This window comes from Triturus cristatus, chromosome 9 (assembly GCF_964204655.1).
Source record: "Triturus cristatus chromosome 9, aTriCri1.1, whole genome shotgun sequence".
NCBI lineage: Eukaryota > Metazoa > Chordata > Amphibia > Caudata > Salamandridae > Triturus > Triturus cristatus.
This window is the reverse complement of record NC_140592.1, coordinates 1,188,697,601-1,188,717,865: the sequence shown is the minus strand read 5'-3', so window position 1 is coordinate 1,188,717,865 and position 20,265 is coordinate 1,188,697,601.

Genomic DNA, 20,265 nt, shown 5'->3' with positions numbered 1-20,265 from the left:
TAAGTAATCTTTCTCTAAACCAAAACAAGACCAAATGACAAAAAATCCACAACATAGTAATATATAAATATGACTTTCAGATGGTATGAATAGTTCAGTTCAAAGCAAACAGCCTCCAGCAGTCCAAAACAACAGCAGGCACTTCTGAGCAGGTCAGTACTCCCAGCAAGGAAGTTCAGGGGAGCTGGTGGTAAAGTCTTTGTATCCCGGAGTCTTCAGAACAGGAGGCAAGCTCAAATCAAGCCCTTCAAGATCTTCTTCAAAGAGGGGTCACAGCAACCAGCAAAGTCCTTTTCTCTTTTCCTTGGCAGCAAGTAGCCACTGCAGGCCAACCCCAGACAGCAAACAGCACAGGGGCTGTATTTCTCCTAAGCCCAGGTCTATTCAGCACAGCCCTGTCCCATCAGGGTCTCTGGAGCCACAGGTCCTCCCCAGACCCTGTCATCCAAAAGCCAGACATGCAGTACACAAACCTAGCAGAGGCGCACTGGATGGCTAAGCAAGAAAATACCTCTTTCTAACAGTGGTATTTTTGCTATTTAATTTAGGTGGCTGTCTTTTTAATGACCCCCAGACATTTCTTAAAAGCAAACCAGTCACACTAACTGTTCGTCACTAAAAACCCAGACAAGGATCTTATTAGGGAGCTGAAGAAATGGACTACAGTAGGATGTGGGCTCAAGTCCAGTTGGAAAAATGACAGCTCCGTTATACAATGTGCTCGGGCCCAGGCGGCGGACTGCTATATAAAGGATCTCAGCAACAACACTGAGCATAAAACACACCACAATCTGGCACTATGCTATAATGTGCCCCACTGGAGTTAAAACACTATGGTATTGTGTGCACCGCTCGGGTGGTGGCGTATACAACATGTACCTATCTGCTGCTTGCCTGGAGCTTCCTCGAGGCAGGGCTGCGCTAAACTTAATCCCTCGCCCTCCAAGGGATCTGCTGCTGACCTCTGACTGACAAGCTTCATATATCCTGCCATTCAGAACCGCCTTAAACACCCCAGTCTCACCTGCTCACACCTTATAGGTTTTTCGAAACCAGAGCATCATGTATTTGCATGCAATGTAAAGGTACTTCCGATGTAATGGACCCCAATTTAATAATCTGTGGGATTGAATGTCTCTGAAACGTTGCATGCATTTGATGTTTCCCCTTGCTAACACTTCTATCAAGTAATCCCATGTGGTCTGCAGGTGCTAGTCACTGTTTCTATTTTGTTGGTGAATTGTTTGGTTGGAGTTGTATAATTCTGTCCAGCAGGCACACAAGTATGTTAAAGGCAGCTAATTCAGTCCCTGTCTGGTTTAGAAAATAAAGTAAGCACTTTTAGTCACATTTCCTGCATTTTATCTGCAAATGTCTAGATTTTGAAGATGGCTGCATGGAAAAAGAACAACATCTTGGATCTTACTTTTTTAAAAAATGCCCTGGGGCAAAAACCCTCAGTCCCTGAAACATTCCACTTTGTGTTCTCTTGATAACTTCTCTGTCAGCGCTATGCTTCCCTGAGCCCTAAACTTCGTGAGTGATATCCTATTTCGATAGTCACATATTACAGAGATAGAAAAAGCTAGGAAATAGAGGATGGAACCCTACAGAAGGAGGGGGATGCTAATGATCAGAAGATAGATCCCTCATACACCCAAATGGGTGATATGCTTCATCATTGGGATTGCTCCTTGTCGGGCGAGTGCTGTCAATTGTGATCTAGGGACCATGACAGCCTCACTGTGAGTGTTGTAGGGTCGATACAGGCTGGTGGCTGCCCACCCTTAACATTGAACAATAATTTTCACACAATTTAGCATTTTTTAGAAATAGCTATCGCAATTGCCACTGTATGCTAAATGCAGCCACATATGCTGAGGCATTGCCTTTTCATGGTAAAGGCAGCCTCATGTGACCTGATGCAACATCGTCTGTCCCATTAGAGCGTCCTGTGCCCAGGTACAGCCTCATGTAAATGGGCTGAGATGCCTTGACAGAGCCAACATAGGCACAGACTTGAAATGCAAATAGAAGCTTCCAGGGTCGGTGATGACTTTAGGGCAATCTGGCAGTGCCAGAGTGGCTGGTCTGACAGCACCAAAATAAAAAAAAACAGCCCACACACTGACCTGTTGGTTTGACTGTTTTATGGTCTAGTGGGCCATTTTAGCTCAAAGCCTGCCCCAGACAGTCCAGCTGTCTGCTTTGCTAAAGGCAACTTGGGGACATTCAGAAACCTGGGAATGAGTCCACCCATTGCTTAGAATTAGCTTTCTTTCTCCTCTCACATACAACAGGTCACTACAGGTTGTCTCTATAAACTCAGAAACCTCCGAAAATTTCTTTCCTATCTACCAGTTGAGTGTCGCAAAATGGTCGTCCATGCGACAGTCACATCCAGACTGGACTACTCGAATGGCCTCTACCTTGGTCTGCCGAAATATCTGGTGCAACGCCTGCAGATCGTGCAGAATGCGGCTGCGAGACTGATAAAGCACATTCCTTTCAGACATCATGTGTCTCCGCATCTGCACAAACTGCATTGGCTCCCAGTGGCGAGCAGAATAAAATTCAAAGCTCTTACCCTAGCGTTTAGAGCACTAAAAGGAACCTGCCCTAACTATCTAAAACTCAGACTTCCCCGCTACCATCAAGAGAGATACTTGCGATCTAACTCCTTGCTTCAGTTAGCTGTTCCGCGAGTTAGGAAAGCTAGACTTGGGGGCAGGTCTTTTTCTGCTGGCACGGCGAAACTCTGGAGCACCCTTCCCTTTGCCATCCAATCTGCTACGACAGAAGCTAGTTTCAAGAAGCTTCTAAAGACCTGGCTCTTTATGCAGAAAACCTAAGCAATTCACTATGCATCTTGCCCTGCTGAAGTACTCTTTTAGCACCGGGACACCTCCCCGAGAGGTAGCTGTTCACGCTTTACAAAAATCAGTATTATTATTATTATTATTATGTGTAAACTCACATTTGTTTGCTTCATTTGTTTTAGGTTGTCCAGCTTGAGTTCGTCCCTTCTGTTGCCCAAACTCTATTTACTGTATTCTTGCACCAGGGCTTGATTTCTGTAAACAGGCCTTTAAATCTTGTTCTTATATTGTCACATTTGCTGAGCATTGAAAGACATAGATCAAATGTCAGGATAGGCTTCCAAGGGAGCTTGGTGTTTACTTTTCTTTCTCTGACTTCAAAGTCACAGGATTTATGTGACAAACTTGCAAGCGCTAAGAAAGAAAGGTTTCTTTTCTAGCACACAACTAAGAGTGGGCTGCTTTGCGCTGAACTTCTCTGAGTTCCCAAAGGCACCAATTCCTAGTTTGCCAGTTGTGGCGTTAACCTGCATTCATGAATGCAACTTATTTCCTCAAGATACCAGTCTTTTGAATCATTGTGTAAAACACAGCAAACAAAACAGAATGGCTCCAGCAATAACCACATGCCATATCCGTTGTTTTAGGGTAAAAAGCCATTTATTATGACAGGGTTGCATACATTTATTTAACTTTATTAACATTTAAGAATAACATCAACGCAATTGGTGCTGGCGACACTCCCTAAAACCCCAACCCCCACCAAGGACCCAATCACTTCTGCACATAGTGCTCACAGCACCTCGACTTCTACCTGTCAATCAGTCAATATGACTCCAAGACCACCCCAAATGGTCAGCTGCAGTTGCCGCCCCAAACCTAAATAAGTGTGTCCCAAAGCCGGCTGGAGCCTTTCCCAGCCTGTGCAACGCCCTGACAACACTGCCAACAATTGGAAAGTAGTAACCCTATTACCCCCTTCGTGACAAAAAACAGCCGTCCGCCGCTGACCCGGCCATCCCTTGAACTTGGGCAATTCCTGCACGTGACAAACCATAAGACAGCCCCCTTTACACAGGCATACCCACTTTCCTTTACCCATCTGATCCGTCTTGGATCATTGCAGCTAAATGTCGAGCTGCCCCTGATCCAAATGCACCTCCTCATGCAAAAACCCCAACTCCTGAGCTAACCCCAACAGCTCAGACTCCAGGAAAGTGCTAAAAAACATCCAGATCATACATAACCAGAAAAATACACCTCAAAACGATCGGAACAGCACACCGTCAAAACTGCCACCAAATCTTGCAATAGTTCAAATGTAATTGCATCCCGCAACGCAGACCTCCCCGCACCCTTTTCCCTGCCCCCCCCCCCCTTCAGAACTCAGCCCAATATTTCATCCCTTGCTGGGTCGAAACCCCAGAATAATTTGGCATAGCACGAATCTCCTGTCCACTTACTTGCATTGGTCATGGGAGATAAACCTTTTTCAATGCAAAACAAAACATAACACTCCCCATTCAATTTCTGTTGCTTGTCCCTCAAAATTCCCAAACTTGCTCCATGCCAGATGATAGCACCTTCTGGTAGATTCAGCCAATGACCTCTCATCCAGACCCACTACTCTCACTCCCCCAGGCCCAAATATCTGCAGGCAATGGTGTCTTGACCTCTTCTGCTCTTGGAGCCAGTCTGTGAAAGCTCTACCACTGTGAGCGAGATAATGAGTCTGCTATACCATTCTTGGTACCCCGCACATATTTAGCCCTGAAACTATGTTCAAACATAAACAAACCAGCATAAATCTCCGCAGCAACCTCAGCAGTCTCAAGTCCCTTGCCTTTTGTCTGTTCACCAAGTCAACCACCATCATGTGGTCCACATGAACATTACCGTCCTGTTAACCAATTAACCACCCCACAGCGACAAAGCCGCCAACAACAGGAAGAACTTAAGAAAACCAATGGTACATCCTTGACTTAACTAGTGTACTGGCCATTGCTCCGCACACCACCTATCATCCCAGGATAGACCAAAACTCTGAGCTCCGGCCGCATCTGCAAAAATGAGGACATGCCAGTCAGTATTCTCATCCAAAAAACACAGCCACCCCATTGAGGTCTTCCAAGAAGGTTTTCCATATGCAAAGATCATCCCTGACAGCCAAAGAAATTCATACTCTGTGATGACGCAACACCACCCCTGACATGGCCATGCCCAGACATCTGCAAAATGTCCAACCTGCCCTCACCACTCTGCAGGCAAAATTCAAAATCCTGAGTAGCTTTTACACCTCCCGCAACTCGGTTCTACTCTTGCCGATCACATGTGACAAGAAACCCTGAATCTCATGCACCTTTGCCGGCCTCACCACCAGTTGCACGGTGTCCAGCTCAATGCCCAAGAATGTCAAAACTTCAGTCTTTTCCAGATCCATAGGCACCCCAAAAACATGAGCTAGAGACTCAAAATCCTGAAGCACCTTTAAGCAGTCCCCAGAGACTTTCTTCGAACAAACAAAAAGTAGTTAAGTAGCAAGACACTTCCTGATGGCCACTCGACTGAGTGAAAGCCCATTGCAAGACTGTGCTAAAGGTCTCAAACAATGCACATGAAATGGCACAACCCATGGGCAAAACCTTGTCCACATAAATGGCACCACCAAATTGCATGCCTAGCAAGGAGAAATCAGCGGGGTGTATCAGCAAAAGCTGAATCGCAGATTTGATGTCACACTTCATTAGCTGTGCTCCCTGCCCACACTGTCTTACCAAGCGAATGGCGTCGTCCACTGATGCATACACCACCCTAGTGTCATCATGTGCAATGAAATAATTGACTGAAGCTCCCTTCAGCCAAGACAAGTAATGAGTCATCCTGAATTCCCCCACCCCCTTTTCAGGTACCACCCCCAATGGGGAAATGATTAAGTTCAGAAGGGTCCAGTCCCAAAATGGGCCTGCTATCCTCACCTCTACCACCTCCTTATCCAATTTTGCTGCCACCACCACATGAAGTTCCTTGGCTAGCTTCAGATTATCTGCTCAACTGCGACCCCCCGGACCCTGGTACACTACCCAGAAACCCTCTGTAAAACCCATTCCACCTGTAAAGCTCCCTCTCTGTCTGAATATTGGGAGAGCCAAGTTATCTATTCCTTCACCTTAATGGGTATCGGAGCCCTTCAGCCCAGGCTGTGCCTGTTGTCCATGGCCTCTAGAAACCTTCCATTGTTCTGCGGGGCTGGCTAGTGTCAGTCACTGGGTGATGTGGTGCCGTCCCTCGCACTTGGAACATTCATGCTCAAATTTGCATGGATGGCGGGAGCAGAACCCCTATTGAAGTTCCAACAAGCCCCAACAGTGGGTTGGGCTGGATTTTGTTCATAACCCACCCCTTGTGGAGCAAGACAAAGCTGAAAAGGCCAATACGTGATGGACAGGCCACTCGTGGTGTGCGTAGAGGCTATGGATTGAGTAGAAGAGATGCACTGCATCCACAGTTCCAAATCCACCTCCCCAAGGCTTATCAGGATTAAGGCTCACCCTTGCCTGGAACTCCTCATCATAGATAAGCCAACCATAACCCTCAAAATGCATCTGGGCCTTCCTGATGATGTTCATATATTTGAACTCAACAATCTCCCGGTCAGTAAGCCTCTCACAGTAAATGCTGGCATAGATAAAAAATGCCGACGTCCAATTTTCCATGTTGATCAGTACCCCGGGCCCACTCTTCCTCCTTCGAACCCTCTTTCACCTGTATATCCCTGTGTAAGAGCTTGAAAACAATGTACTCATGTCTCCATATCCTATTCTTTCTCTTGTCCGAAAGGTGTATCCACAGGGGAATCGCTAACCCCATATAAGGCAACCTCTTCATCATCCTTGCTTCTATCCTCCCCGCCAGCCCCTTCCTTCCCCTCTGTATCCTCCGTCTGAACCCCCTTTCCGCCAGCCACTGTGCCGCTGCCTACCCTTTTGGGTGTCACTGTGACCTTCAAGTCACCCTGAGCCTGCACCCCGATGACCCTCCCGACACCCACTGACTTGCAAGTCTTGCCACCCTCCCTTGTGTCCCCTGCGTACCAAACCGCCCAGAAGTCTCCTTTACCTGACAGCAGGCTGCCATATCCCGCTTCCCTTTGCAACATCCACCGCCTCTGCAGTCTCCGCTGTTTTGTCCGTGGTGATCCCTTTGTCTGCACTTGACTTCTGAAAACACCAACTGCGCATCCTGTTGGCTGCTCCTTCCCATTCTACCTTGCCTCCAGCATCCTTGTCATCATCCAGCTCATCTTCTTCCCACTCATAGCGGCCATTGTCATAGTTCAGAACCATCTCATCCGCACCATCATCACACACAGTCCTGCACACCTTTCCACCACTTGTCTTTGTAAGTATATCACTGTCTGGCACAAACTGCTGCTCTAGGTGAGCTTTGGGAACGCAAGCCCTCAGCGTAGGGAGGGCCACTGTGGACCCCCCTACCTCTTCGGGCCAACGTCCAAGGGCATTCGTGGCCCGTTGGCATCACCACCTGTCTGCCAGCCTCCATCCCCCGCCAGACTGTACCAACCTGGGGGTGTCCCGCACACCACCGGGCCACCAAGCGGTACCCCCCCCCCCCCCCCCAGGACCTGCGCATAGCGCAGCCACCCTGGCCCTGCACATGCTCTAAAAAACACAAAAAACTATTGAGAGAGCAACCCTTCAGACAACAGGGACAGAGTTAGAACACCTCACAACAAGAAAAAGGTCCCTCTTGTGTCACATCTATATATTATTCCCATCAATCTTTTCCCATAAATACCATATTCCTCAATACTCTTCCACACTCCCAATCATACGATAAGGCCTGTTAATTGCAAGGATATCTATCCTTTTATTTAAAAATACTATTTTTGTTCTCCAATAAAATCTCATAAAAACAATGGCAACAATTCATTACATAAAAGTATCATCAAACAGAGGTTTTGTAAACCGACATTATATATGCACAAATCCCTGATCTTACTATACTAGATTGCAACAATGTTGTCCTTTATCACAGGTTCACTGCATTATTTAGGTAGAGCGTCACAATTCTCCTACATATACTCAAAAAAGGTATATTACTTCCAAGGCAATACATACAGGCCTACCCCCTTAGGACTTACTTACACACAATTTTCAATTATCAAAATATTTTTGTTATTCTCCTGTATGAATAGACGCTGATCCCTAATGCGGACCAGCATTTGGCCGTCCCTGCAACCACCCTGTTGGTACCCGCTTCCCTCTCCCCCTGTTGGCTGGTGGCTGTTTTATCAGCCAGCTTATGCCTCTTCATGGCAGGGCATTTGACCCAGCCATCACTACTGCACTACCCAGGGACAGGGGCTCTGCCATTTCTAAGGGCTCCTCAACCTTCCAGAAGGACCCTCGCTTCCTGCGCGTAAGTGTGACCTCTACAGGGTCTGGCCGGCCCTCCTCTGGAGCTAACGGCTCCTCATCCATGCTTCTCAGTCGAGCGGGTAGGCTGCAGCTCCTCCCCGCCTTCTTGGACACAGACGCAGCGCACTGTGCGCTTCTCCCACGGCCCAACCAGCTCTCTTAACGCCATTTCCCGAGGACAGGCAGGCAACCTCCTTTGCCCCCCCCAACAAGGAGCACATCAGGCGGCGCGCATACTAACCCAGCCCTGGTCGAGCACATCAGGCCTGAGGAAGTCAGCCCTACCTGCTGCACCCAGCGTGTATAGAGCGGCATGCACGGCCTCATTGTCCGATGCAGCCATGTCCCAGCAAAACACGATATGCCAAACAAGGCCTAATAAACTATGCTCACTACCCCCTTTTCTACCGCTAACCCTTCCGGTGGTGCTTGGGTGTCAGAAAGAGGCTGGAGATCACCTTCTTGACCCTTTTATAATATCCTACACTATCCACCCCTTCCTTATCACCCAACCTGTCCTGCCCTGCCCTGTGCTGTTCTGTGCCTGATATGTACGTAGCACCCCAGGGGAAGATTAGTCTGCGAATGTCACTTCCTCCAAGGACCAACATTCTGTGGTCCGCATCAAAGAATTGAGAAATAAAATATCCTGTTAGACGTTTGGTGAACTATTTTTAAATGAAAGATGTGCAATGAGGAACACATACACCCTGAGCCACCGCAAGTATTATTGTAGATGGGACGTGAGGGTGTTCTGGCTGCTTAAAGTTGAGAGCTCAGAAGATAAGGCAGACAGAGTCAAGCAGTGTTGCAGGGATTCTTCACATATACAGAACTATGCGCAGGAAACCAGGACCTCGGTGTATAGTGGTGAACCAACCTATCACCTTAGTGCCCAAAATCCAAAAAATCGACTAGCTATAGTGTCTCATTCGTTCTCTGACATAATCACGAAGCTACCAATGATTAGACAACCCAGAACACAACACTCCAGACTCTCTCAGGAATCGCGGTAGCAAGACAACTCGTTCTCTCACTCACTCATACTTGTCCACAATAAGAGTAATCCGAGTCACGGTATAGTTTAAAATGTTTATTTTAACTAACATGCTCTATGGTGCAGTACACATGACATTACCATCAGCAAAATGCATAAATACAGTATTGTTAGCATTGTTACAATTCTATAGTATACAGTGGAAACGGACTATAGGACCTAAACACCCTCCCGTGGTAAGAAATAGTTTATTATAAAAAAGAAGACCTCTGGCTTTGTCAACAGACCCCATACCTCAAGGTTTGCATCTCAGGAACAGCACAGCTCTTCTCTCTGGAAAGGTCTCTCTCAAAGTGTAAGAATAACCTGCATCTCTGCAATATTAAAGCACATGACTTTCAGTAGTGCAGCTGTGTGTGTCGTGTTATGTCTAGGTGCGAGGGCCTGACCAGAACAGAATAACAAGGGGCATTGTTTATCGACCTTGTATATCATGTGCAGACTAAACCCCAGAGAACAGCAGAGAACGCGAAAAGCATACAGTTCTCATGTGAAAGGCACAAACAAAGTCTTGCAAAATAAAGGCCTGTAGTAATGTGCGCAAAAGCAGCCTCATGGCAGCGAAGCTTATGCTAACTTAGCAATGTCGACAATGAATCCACCCTCCATACAACACCCTCCCCCCTGGTAAGGCCATGGTATACAGACATAGGACCAAAACAGAGTTCAAAAAGCGAGCAGAGTTCAAAAGCGTTTTATATTGTAAAAAAAAAAATGTAAAAACAACTGGGGAAAAATTGAAGAAATGCTTTTGATGCATAGGATCCTAAAATATGCCGTTGTTGCATTAAAGGAAGTCAATCCAGCAAGGTGTATGAGCAAAGAAATTCAACACCTTATAAAAGGACATAATTGTCATTAGTAGAAAAAAGGGATGCCATTCAATTCAGTAAGCCGAATGAACAAGCGTGTTCTTCACAGTCAGGCGCCTGCAATGAGCATTCCCGGATAACTTGCGTGATATTCGATGTAACTTTGATGCAGGAAATTCTGTGCAGCCTCACAGATATCCCATTGAACCAAGACTCCAAGTGCAGCCGCACGCACCATATGGCCAATCCCAGAACAGTCCTCCTGCTCATGGGCCATTAAGGGACCCATCAACTGGTCAAAATCCGGGTCTGAACATGAGGTATTGGAGAGGCATAAATCCAACGCCCATGTGAATGGACACCGTAAACTAGAGAACACTGGTTGCACGCAAGTGAAGTAGGCAAAGCAGAAGGACAACCCATAAGTCACGCTGAGCATTGCTAGTGACAATGTACCAAAGCATCCACGCATACGGTCACAGAACAATTTCAGCCGGCATGGTCTATGCAGCAGGCACAGTAGAAGCAGGATTCCAGCAGCTAATGCCAGTAATAAAGGGAATCCACCAAAGACGCTGGAAAAGATAGAATGAATGAAGGCAGGTATTAATCAAAATATTGTCTGAAAAGAAGTCACAAGGCCAGAACCAACAACTTAAAAAAATGTGCAAGGCCGTGTGTGTCAGACATATTGAATATTTGGTGTATAAGCTCCCCAAAATGTAGTGGGAGGTTAGTATTCAGAAGGGACTGAATCTTGCTAGATGTTCCAGCCACCTGCAAGTTGAAGGTCTCGTGCGCTGAAGTGAGGGGGACTTCTTGTTGGAATAAAAGCACTTTTAGTCTGCTCAATTTGTTGAAATCTGTTTTCAAAGTCGGAATGGAAGGCCAATTGAGCTATTTAGCTTCCCACGCGGTGGAGGAAAAAGAAATTTTTTACAGCAAGTTACGCGTTGTGAAACTGCTACTATGTACGGAATCCCAGCCAGTAAACCGCAGCAGTCTTCGTTATTTAAAATAAGATAACTACAGTTAGTAAGCAGGGTAAAGGTGGGAGCTATCCCGGGGACTGGATTACCTTTTAAAACACAAGCGAGGTTAGGAGATGACATGTTACAAGCCCTGTGCAACTTTATGTGTTTACAAATAAGTACTTCCTTACCCTCCCATAGACATCTGTACGTGAAAGGCAAAGACCACAATTCATGCAGAAACGCGCTACCCAGAGTTCAAAGCGGCCAAGCAGGTAATGTTTCATACAAGAGGTGCACTGAAACAACGAGAAAGGTAGAGATATAACCCTATGAATTAACCAAGCAGCAGAGTCCGTTTCCGCAACAGAGAAAGGCAAAGGGTCTAATTTTTCAATGTGTAAAAGAGTGTATGTTGCATCTTTCATGGACATGCACTGTTGTTTTTCAGTCAGATTGAATGGTAAAAACAAAGCAGAAGCATTCAGATAATCCCACGGGACTTTTCCCATGTTTAGAGTCTGTAAAGTCCATGTGAATTGCATCACTGAACGTAATTAATTTTGACCATGGTATAACACAGATACATCCTCTTGCACAATATCAATACTAGAAGAAACATTATTATCTAAGGTATAAATGTGTGAAGATAGTGTGTTAATACTATTGTCAACTACAGCAAGGACCTTCTCTAAATTCGCTTGGTCAATTTGACGCAAATGGAACGCTGCTTCCCTTTGCGAAAGTTTCCATATTTCATTTTTAGCTGCGTAAATGAATCTCTTTGTTCTAGGAACCCTGGTTCCCAGTACAAAGATAGCCAAACTGATGTCACTGGACAAAAGCGATTAGTGTTGTTTAATGGAGGGTAGTGTAGAGTGCTGCAACCACTGTTGACATAATTTCCCAACCGAATAGGCGGTAACCGAATGTGTGTTCGAAAAACGTGGATCCAGTCTATCTTGTGTATAACCGTGAGTTGGATTATAAAAACATAGTTGGCACGCATTTTAATTTGTCTGCCATACTAGCCACCCAGAAGGATCTCAATCAGAGACCTTTAAAGTGTAATTCTGAAATAAGGCTTGTAATACATCAATGGTAAAATTTGTATATGCGCGCCAATTGTTATATTCAGCCAAAGAGGGAATGGCAGGGACTTTCAACTTTTTTGCAGTTGCCAATCTAAAGCAAGTTGTTTGGTAAACGGTATCATTCAGAAATAAAATTTGTGAGGCGATGAGGCATGGACGATGTAAGGCTTTAGTGCCCCGCACCTGCCAGGTCTTAGAACCCCAAATAGATTTCAAATCAATGGTGGCCTTCCAGTGATCATAGCCCTGTATAAACAGATCATTTCGGAAAGAATTGGAATAAATTAATTTTGTATGAGTCATCATAACCTTGGGCCTCGAAGAAGTGTGTAATTGAAAATAATAGGACTCAGGTGTAGACCTATCATAATCTGTGAAGTATGTACATTTATTTCTAAGGGTTTTCGAGCTCCCCTTCACCGGTGTAGGGCAATGTTCCCATTGCGTGCAATTAAAAACAGGTCTTAATGTATTTGTCTTATGCAGGAAATGATGCCCATAATGTTGATAACAGAATAAATCGGCAGAATTTAATTAAAAATCTTCAGCATTAAAAGCCGCATAATATTTTAAATCACAAAACAATGATTGTATCGCATGCACATCCCAATCATTTGAACGAATGTCCTTTGTCACCACATCTCCCATGGAGACACGAAATACTTATGGCACGTTGAGCACCTCAGTCGGGCTGTGGAGTTCAAAAGCTACTTTGTTCCAAACAATGCCATCTGAAATGTTAACAAGAGTCTGATCACATTTCATTATGTCGGAAGATGAATGGGGGGCAAGAATACCATCAACCAAGTTTACAGCAGAGCGTTCTGGCAAGTAGTGACCATTGAGGAGTAAGAAAAATACTGTCACAAAACCAATTGACATGAAGAGAAAAATTAGGATGAGGATGTAGGTCCATGGAGGGACTAAGTAAGTCTTTTTAAACCAGGAGACAAAAATACATAATTTGGTAGGGCCAATAGATGAAGTGGAGGGCGAGTTATAAGAAAATCTGGCATGGTGTAAAGGACTTTCCGGCAATTCATGCAAAGACTCCCTCATAGGATAGGCATATTCAACTTCTTCGTTGCAAGAGGAAGTAGGTGGGACAAGCAAATGGTCAACAATAGGATCCATCTGGATGACCGTGCCATGTGGAGTTTTGAAAGTTGCGGCAACCCCAGGATTCCTAGAAATTGTGGGGCACGAAACAGCAGGCGTGACACTATTCAGAATCGGCCAGACGTTGTAACTTGACATTGTCCACTGAGATGTATCTGTTGTCTTTGCGACCAGGCAGCGGTGGTAAAATGACTGTACGAGTACCCTTCAAGCCAAGTACTGGAACCGGTGCACAATAAGAGGGACCAAGGGGCATATTAGTAACGCTTTGCAATAAATATCGCAAAGCGCGCTTAGCGCTCATTTTCTGAATGCTGGATATCGCTGGTTTTCATCACGGAGATAGCGCGTTATCAGCAACGCGTATCTCCAAGGCGATAAGAAATCCAGCAATAGGGGCGAAATGTCTGATTATCGCTGGAAATCCAGCGATGAAATTCCTGCGATAGTGAAATCCTTGGTAATAAGCTAAGGTGGTCCCAGCCTGCCAATCCATCTCCTATTGGAAATATGTCAGGTTTCTATCAGGCGTTAGGAAGCAGCGATAATCGCGGTTAGTGTGAGTTATTTCATCGCTTCGTGGCCATTGGTAATAGGGGGAAGGTGAGTTAGCGACTGCTTTCAGTTGCCTTGAAGCTGGGAACGCCTACTTTGCATGTCATTAGCGATAAATATCGCTGACATGCAAAGCGGTACCCAAACCGGTCGCTTTTGCCAGGAAGCTGTCGCTAACAGCTGTTAGCGACAGCTTGCTGATAGGGCGATGAAAATATCGCTGCTTTAGCGTCGAAAAGTGCCGCTAAAGCGGCGATGACGCCCTTGCTAATATGCCCCCAAATTCTTTTTTGTCTCCAATTTTTCTCGGACCAGATCACCAACTTTCGGAAGCCAGCCGGCCACCAGAATCAGCAGTGCAGCATAAATGGCAGAGGGCAAATGTTCAGTTGCAAGAATGTCATGGGTCTCTTGTAGGTCCTGTAACATAGTAGAATGATTATCTATGTCAAAGGTTGCGGCAGCCGCCACAACGTCTAGACCATTAAGGTCTGGCACAAACATTTTAATGCCAAAGAGCATTTCGAATGGGGTCCGCCCACCCAGAGATCTTCTAGGGAGATTATTAAGTGCACTTTGAGCTCCATACAAATGGGCCGGCCAGTTCCTAAAACTCTAGCTGTCAAAGATTGCTTTAAGTCAAGGTTCATTCATTCCACAATTGAGTTGCCCCCAGGCCGATATGTAGACGAAAACTGCACCAGCACCCCCAAAGACTTCATCGCGTCCTTGTACACCTTAGAGGCGAACGCTGGACCTTGGTCTGAATGAAAGGTGCCACAGGCAAAGTTCCCGACAAGGACACGCAAATCCTTGATGACATTTTGAGGGTCAGCACTGCGTTGTGGCCAAACCCAAAGGAATATAGTGCACGAATCAACTGCAACTAAAATATATTTATATGCAGTATCAGAAGAAAATGGACCGCAGTGATAAAGATATACACAACCAAAAGGCTGATTAGAAATGCATAGCTGCTATTGCGGAGGAAGTGTTACCGTAGAAGGCGTGATTTGCTGACTGATGTCACAAGAAAGTACATAATTACAGGTCTGTTTATATAAACCATGCCACCAGTAACATTGCTGCAATATAGAAACTGTCCCAGACACTCCGGCGTGGGCAGAAGCCATGCCTTCGTGTGCGGCTTTGATCAAAGATAATCTACGGTCTGCGTTGGGATTCAGCCGATCACCAACGTCCGGTATCCTTGCATAAGAACTTGTTCGGGAGTTAACTGATAAAAATACTTTGAAGGGAAACCCTGTGGGTAATTAGTGCCCTCCGTAGTAGCAGCTATAGCTGCCAAAATGTCATTATCAATATTAGTCGTGGACCTTGTAACGGCGGCAACGGAACATGTGGCTACTGCAGATCTGGCTGCTTTATCAGCCAAAGAATTACCAACAGCATGTGCTCCCACACGCTGATGGCCAAGAGTATGGATAACTTGTGTGAGTGGGAGACGTGTTTTAAGTTCCGCCACTCAAACCCAAAGCTGTTTATGCTTTATCGTGCTGCCTTTAGAATCGCAATAATAATTCTGAGACCAAAAAAATAAGTTGTCATTGAAAGACTGAACACAGTAGTAAGAATCACACACAATTGGGGTTTTCACATTTGGATCTGTAAATTCGAGAGCAAGAACCAGAGTGCGCAGCTCAGCCAATTGGGCGGTGCAGTCTCCTAGCGCCTGTGTATGCACTATGTTAGACTTGAATTCACCATTGTACCTGCCACAATAGCGCAAGCTGCTGAATAAGCGTGTTTAGAGCCGGTGGCTGGTTGTGCCAAGCCATCAGTGTAAATAATACATTTGTACTCCTCTAAAGGAAGTAAAGACAGAGGAGGAGGATGAACATGTTCATATTTCAAGAACTTCTGTGTCTGAAGAGCAGGATCAAAGACAAACGTGACATCAGGAGACGTCCGAGAAGTAGCCCATTGTATCCAACGGGGATGTAATGCTTTAGAGTTTGGCACACTTGCCTTAGTCACTGCCTCTAATGCAGGGAAAGGCGTAACCATAAGAATGCGTTTCCCCTGCGCCAGTGCGCATTCCTTCAGGACTACCATCTGTACTGCTGTCAAAACTTTTTCAACATTCGAAAATCGCATCTCGGCTGAAGTGTACAAATGTGATTTGTATGCAAGTGGTACTGTGTCACCCTCATTGTATGACAAGTAAGTGAAACCCACTGTGCCTGGCACGATTTGTATCACCAGGTTTGTGTGGTTATCACACGTCAACAAGTAGTTAGATTCAAGTGGGTCTGACTGAAAAGATTGCAGTAAAGCTGAATGTTCCGGAAGCCAGCTGGCAGATGAAAATGTAGGTTGTATCAAAGCATAAAGAGGCTTGATACGCTGGGCATAATCGGGAATGTAAGTCCTCCTGAAATTTTAAAAATCCCAGCAAAGACTATTCTTCAGTGTAGATGGAGACTGCAATCTTCCACATTTCTCCAGAAAGTGAGGGGCTAAGCCCCTACCTTGATTGTTGAGCTCGTAGCCCGAAAAGAGCACCGCATAATAAGCGATGTGTGATTTAGCAAGTTGAATTTGTAACCGTACTCTGCAAACATAAGTATGATGCAGTCGACACGGCATGCGGCCATAGTTCATTGTCTGTCAGATAAATATCATCAATGTACGAGTATGCATCAGGGTCTATGCTGTCTAACAAAGAGACAACACGTGCAGCGAATACCCCAGGCTATTCTTATAACCCATAGGCAAACGCCTACATTTTTTCTCTTTTCCACCAGCCATAATGCTGTCCATTGACTGCATTCAGGAGCCAGATTATGACTATAGAAGCCATTGGAAATATCAAGTGTCGTATTATATTTCTTACGAACAAGACTGTCCGCAAGTGCAGAGCAATGGGTATTCTGTACCGCAAATGTACGACAATGAGAATTCAAATGTCGGTAATCTAACATAATGCGATAAGACACATCGGGCTACTGTAAAAAGAGGATTATTCATCGGTGATACACGTCTCAATCACACCTTGATACTCCAACTCAGTTAGAACATCATAAATGGGGCCTTTAGCTTCCCGCCGGATGGGATATTGGGGTAGAGGCTGTGGCATAGACCGCAATGGAATCCCATGTGCCGGAGAATCTTTATCCCAGCCCACTTGGTTACGGTACACCGCCGGTGCAAGGGTCAAAGCCCGCTCAGATGCAAAAGCTTTCACGTGTTCCTCAGGGACATAACGCAAAAACTCAGAAGTATCATGGCCTCACCTCTTGATGCGGCTAGAACAAATGGTGGGGGTCAATCTGCCTCCGCCAACAAAATGCCGTAAGAAGAGGTTAGATTTTCCCCAAAAATCCCTGTGATCGCACGCTCTGTCACCTTCAATTTGAAAAACCATGTTATACAGTCTATAATGGGGGGCAACTCGGGTGTCTGCTGTTTCTACAGTAATGAAAGTATCAGTTGCTGTTGGCTCCAGACAAGGACGCAGTGCCTCTCGCACTATGGTAACTTCCGCTGCGCTGTCGAGCAGAGTAACCGCCCAAGCCCAATCCGATAGTCGGGTTCCCCACCGTCTGAGGCATATTTTGATGTCAAAGCGGCAACTTTCTTCTTTTGAAATGGTGGACGAAACCGAGGCAGCTCCTCTTGTTTGGCTTTAACGTCAAACTGCTGAGGTCGATCCCGTCCCTGTTGCGTTGAAGGTCCTATGCCATGACCTTGGCGGTCCCCTGCACCGAGTTGTGAGCCCGATGTGTCCTGTAAAGAACGAGGAGAGCGTTGGTCAGGGACTTGAAATCTATCAGGTGACTTAAGTTTTGCACAATAGCGCAAATCATAAGTACGCTCAGAAGACTCAGGGGTCGGCGAACTTGCACGTGACCCCTGCTTCTGTTCATGCTGCCCTTTATTTTTATTTTTCCAGTTTAAAAAAAAAAAAAGAATTGTCGCCCATTCTTATTAGTTTGAATTTTTGGTGCTTGGGACTGCATCTGCACTTGAGAGAAGGGCTTAACCCCCTGACTATTGCGCCCTATAGTTTTGTAAGCATTTGTAATAATCTTCGGTAATTCTCACGGCTTGTCCACGTCAGCCACAGCCTCCAGGGGGTTAGCCACCTGAAAGCTCACAGCATCCCCCTTAACATTAGCACGGATCATATCAGCCACTACGTCGAACACCCCCACCAGTCGCATACCCAATTCCAGAGCTGCTTCGGCTCCGTGCTCATCTTGAACATGCTTAATCACAGACGGGACAACGGTCATAAAAAGGGTGCCAAAGCACATTCAGTATACCACTGCAAACACTTTACCCCAAGTAGTACAGTCAGCTAAATCAGGAACCAGATCTTTAGGTAAGCTCACTGTCAAAATCCTGTGCTTTTCTACAGGTGTAGTGTTGGGAAAGACTGCCTCGAGTTGCCCAAACTTTTCAGCAAGCCAATAAGGAAGCTTGTCCATATTTTGGGGACGCTTGCCCATTATGGAATTAATCATAACGGGACTGATGCTCACCGCACCAGGCCCCACCTGTTGCGCAGCAGCTCCAGGCGGACCTGCCTGGAAATTGCGCAAGACAAAGTGAACAACAACTCTATGTACGCGTATCAACGAGGTATGCAATACGCAAAGCTCTGCAATTGTAGCAGTAGTTGCATAACGCGGGTGTGGAGTATATCCAGCCAAAATGGGCCATGTGGCCCCTTCTATCAATAAGGGGCCTAAACGGACCAGTGTAATTGGGTGGGGAAGGGCGCCATTAAACCATATTTGGTGTTGCCAAGCCGTTAGCGGAACTTCAAGAGACGTATAAGGGCGATAACCTACAGGAAGGGCCGTAGCAGTATATTCGTGAAACAGATCATCTGCCCCGTCAACTGCCGGAAATGTGACCCAAGAATAAAACACCTCAAAAGGATAAGCTGCATTCGCCTCAACAACAAAAATGAGTGCAACACCAGCATCAGGGACTCCATGTTGAGTCAAATAGGCTTTGATTGCGGCTCTATTAGGCAATAGCTACGGCCGCCATGATCAAGAAATAGAAAATAACAACTTACACGTGACAGCCCATAGTGAGTATAACAAGTAAATTAAAATACCTGTTAAAATTCAAGCTTGAAAAACCTATAAAAGCGTATAATATAGGAGGATTCACTGTCATGACTGTCTCCGGAAACAGAAGTGAGGGGATTGTGGACAAGCACTACTTAAGCGTCTTGCAGATAAGAACCAGACCAAACGTTGGCAGCACCATGTTGCAGGGATTCTGCACATATACAGAACTATGCACAGGAAACCAGGACCTCGGTGTATAGTGGTGTACCAACCTATCACCTTAGTGCCCAAAATCCCCAAAACTGACTAGCTATAGTGTCTCATTTGTTCCCCGACATAATCACAAAGCTCACAACACTCCAGACTCTCTCAGGAATCGTGGTAGCAAGACAATTCGTTCGCTCACTCACTCATACTTGTCCACAATAAGAGTAATCAGAGTCACGGTATAGTTTAAAATGTTTATTTAAACTAACGTGATCTATGGTGCAGTACACGTGCCATTACAAGCAGCAAGATCCATAAACACAGTATTGTTAGTATTGTTACAATTCCATAGAATACAAAAGGGGATGTCATTTTATAAAGACAGTGGAAAAGGATTCTAGGACCTAACCACCCTCCCTGTGGTAAGAAATAGTTTATTATAGAAAAGAAGACCTCTGGGCTTTGTCAGCAGACCTCATACCTCAAGGCCTAGATGAAAGGTTTACATCTCAGGAACAGCACAGCTCTTCTCTCTGGAAAGATCTCTCTCCAAGTGTAAGAATACCATGCATCTCTGCAATATTAAAGCATGCGACTTTCAGTAGTGCAGCTGTGTGTCGTGTTATGTCTAGGTGTGAGGGCCTGACCAGAACAGAATAACAAGGGGCATTGTTTAGCGACCTTGTACATCATGTGCAGACTAAACCCCAGAGAACAGCAGAGAACGCAAAAAGCAGACAGTTCTCATGTGAAAGACACAAACAAAGTCTTGAAAAATAAAGGCATGTAGTAATGTGCGCAAAAGCAGCCTCATGGCAGCGAAGCTCATGCTAACTTAGCAATGTCGACAATGAACCTACCATCCATACAACAGCAGCACCTTATTTCATCACTTCCCTTTTCACTCAATCCTATTCCACTTTTTTTTAATTACTTCTCTGTGCCTGTCAGTGCAGGGCTACCACAGCCTTGTGTACAAAGCCTGATCACAACAGAATGTTACAAGGGCAATGAACATGCATGTATCAAAGGTTAAGCCACAGCCCCAATCATACAGTCCAGTTCGGGATATACATTTGGGTAAAGGCCCACATACACCTCAAGAGTAGGGCTGAGTGGAGTTCTACTCCTTGGGACTCCGT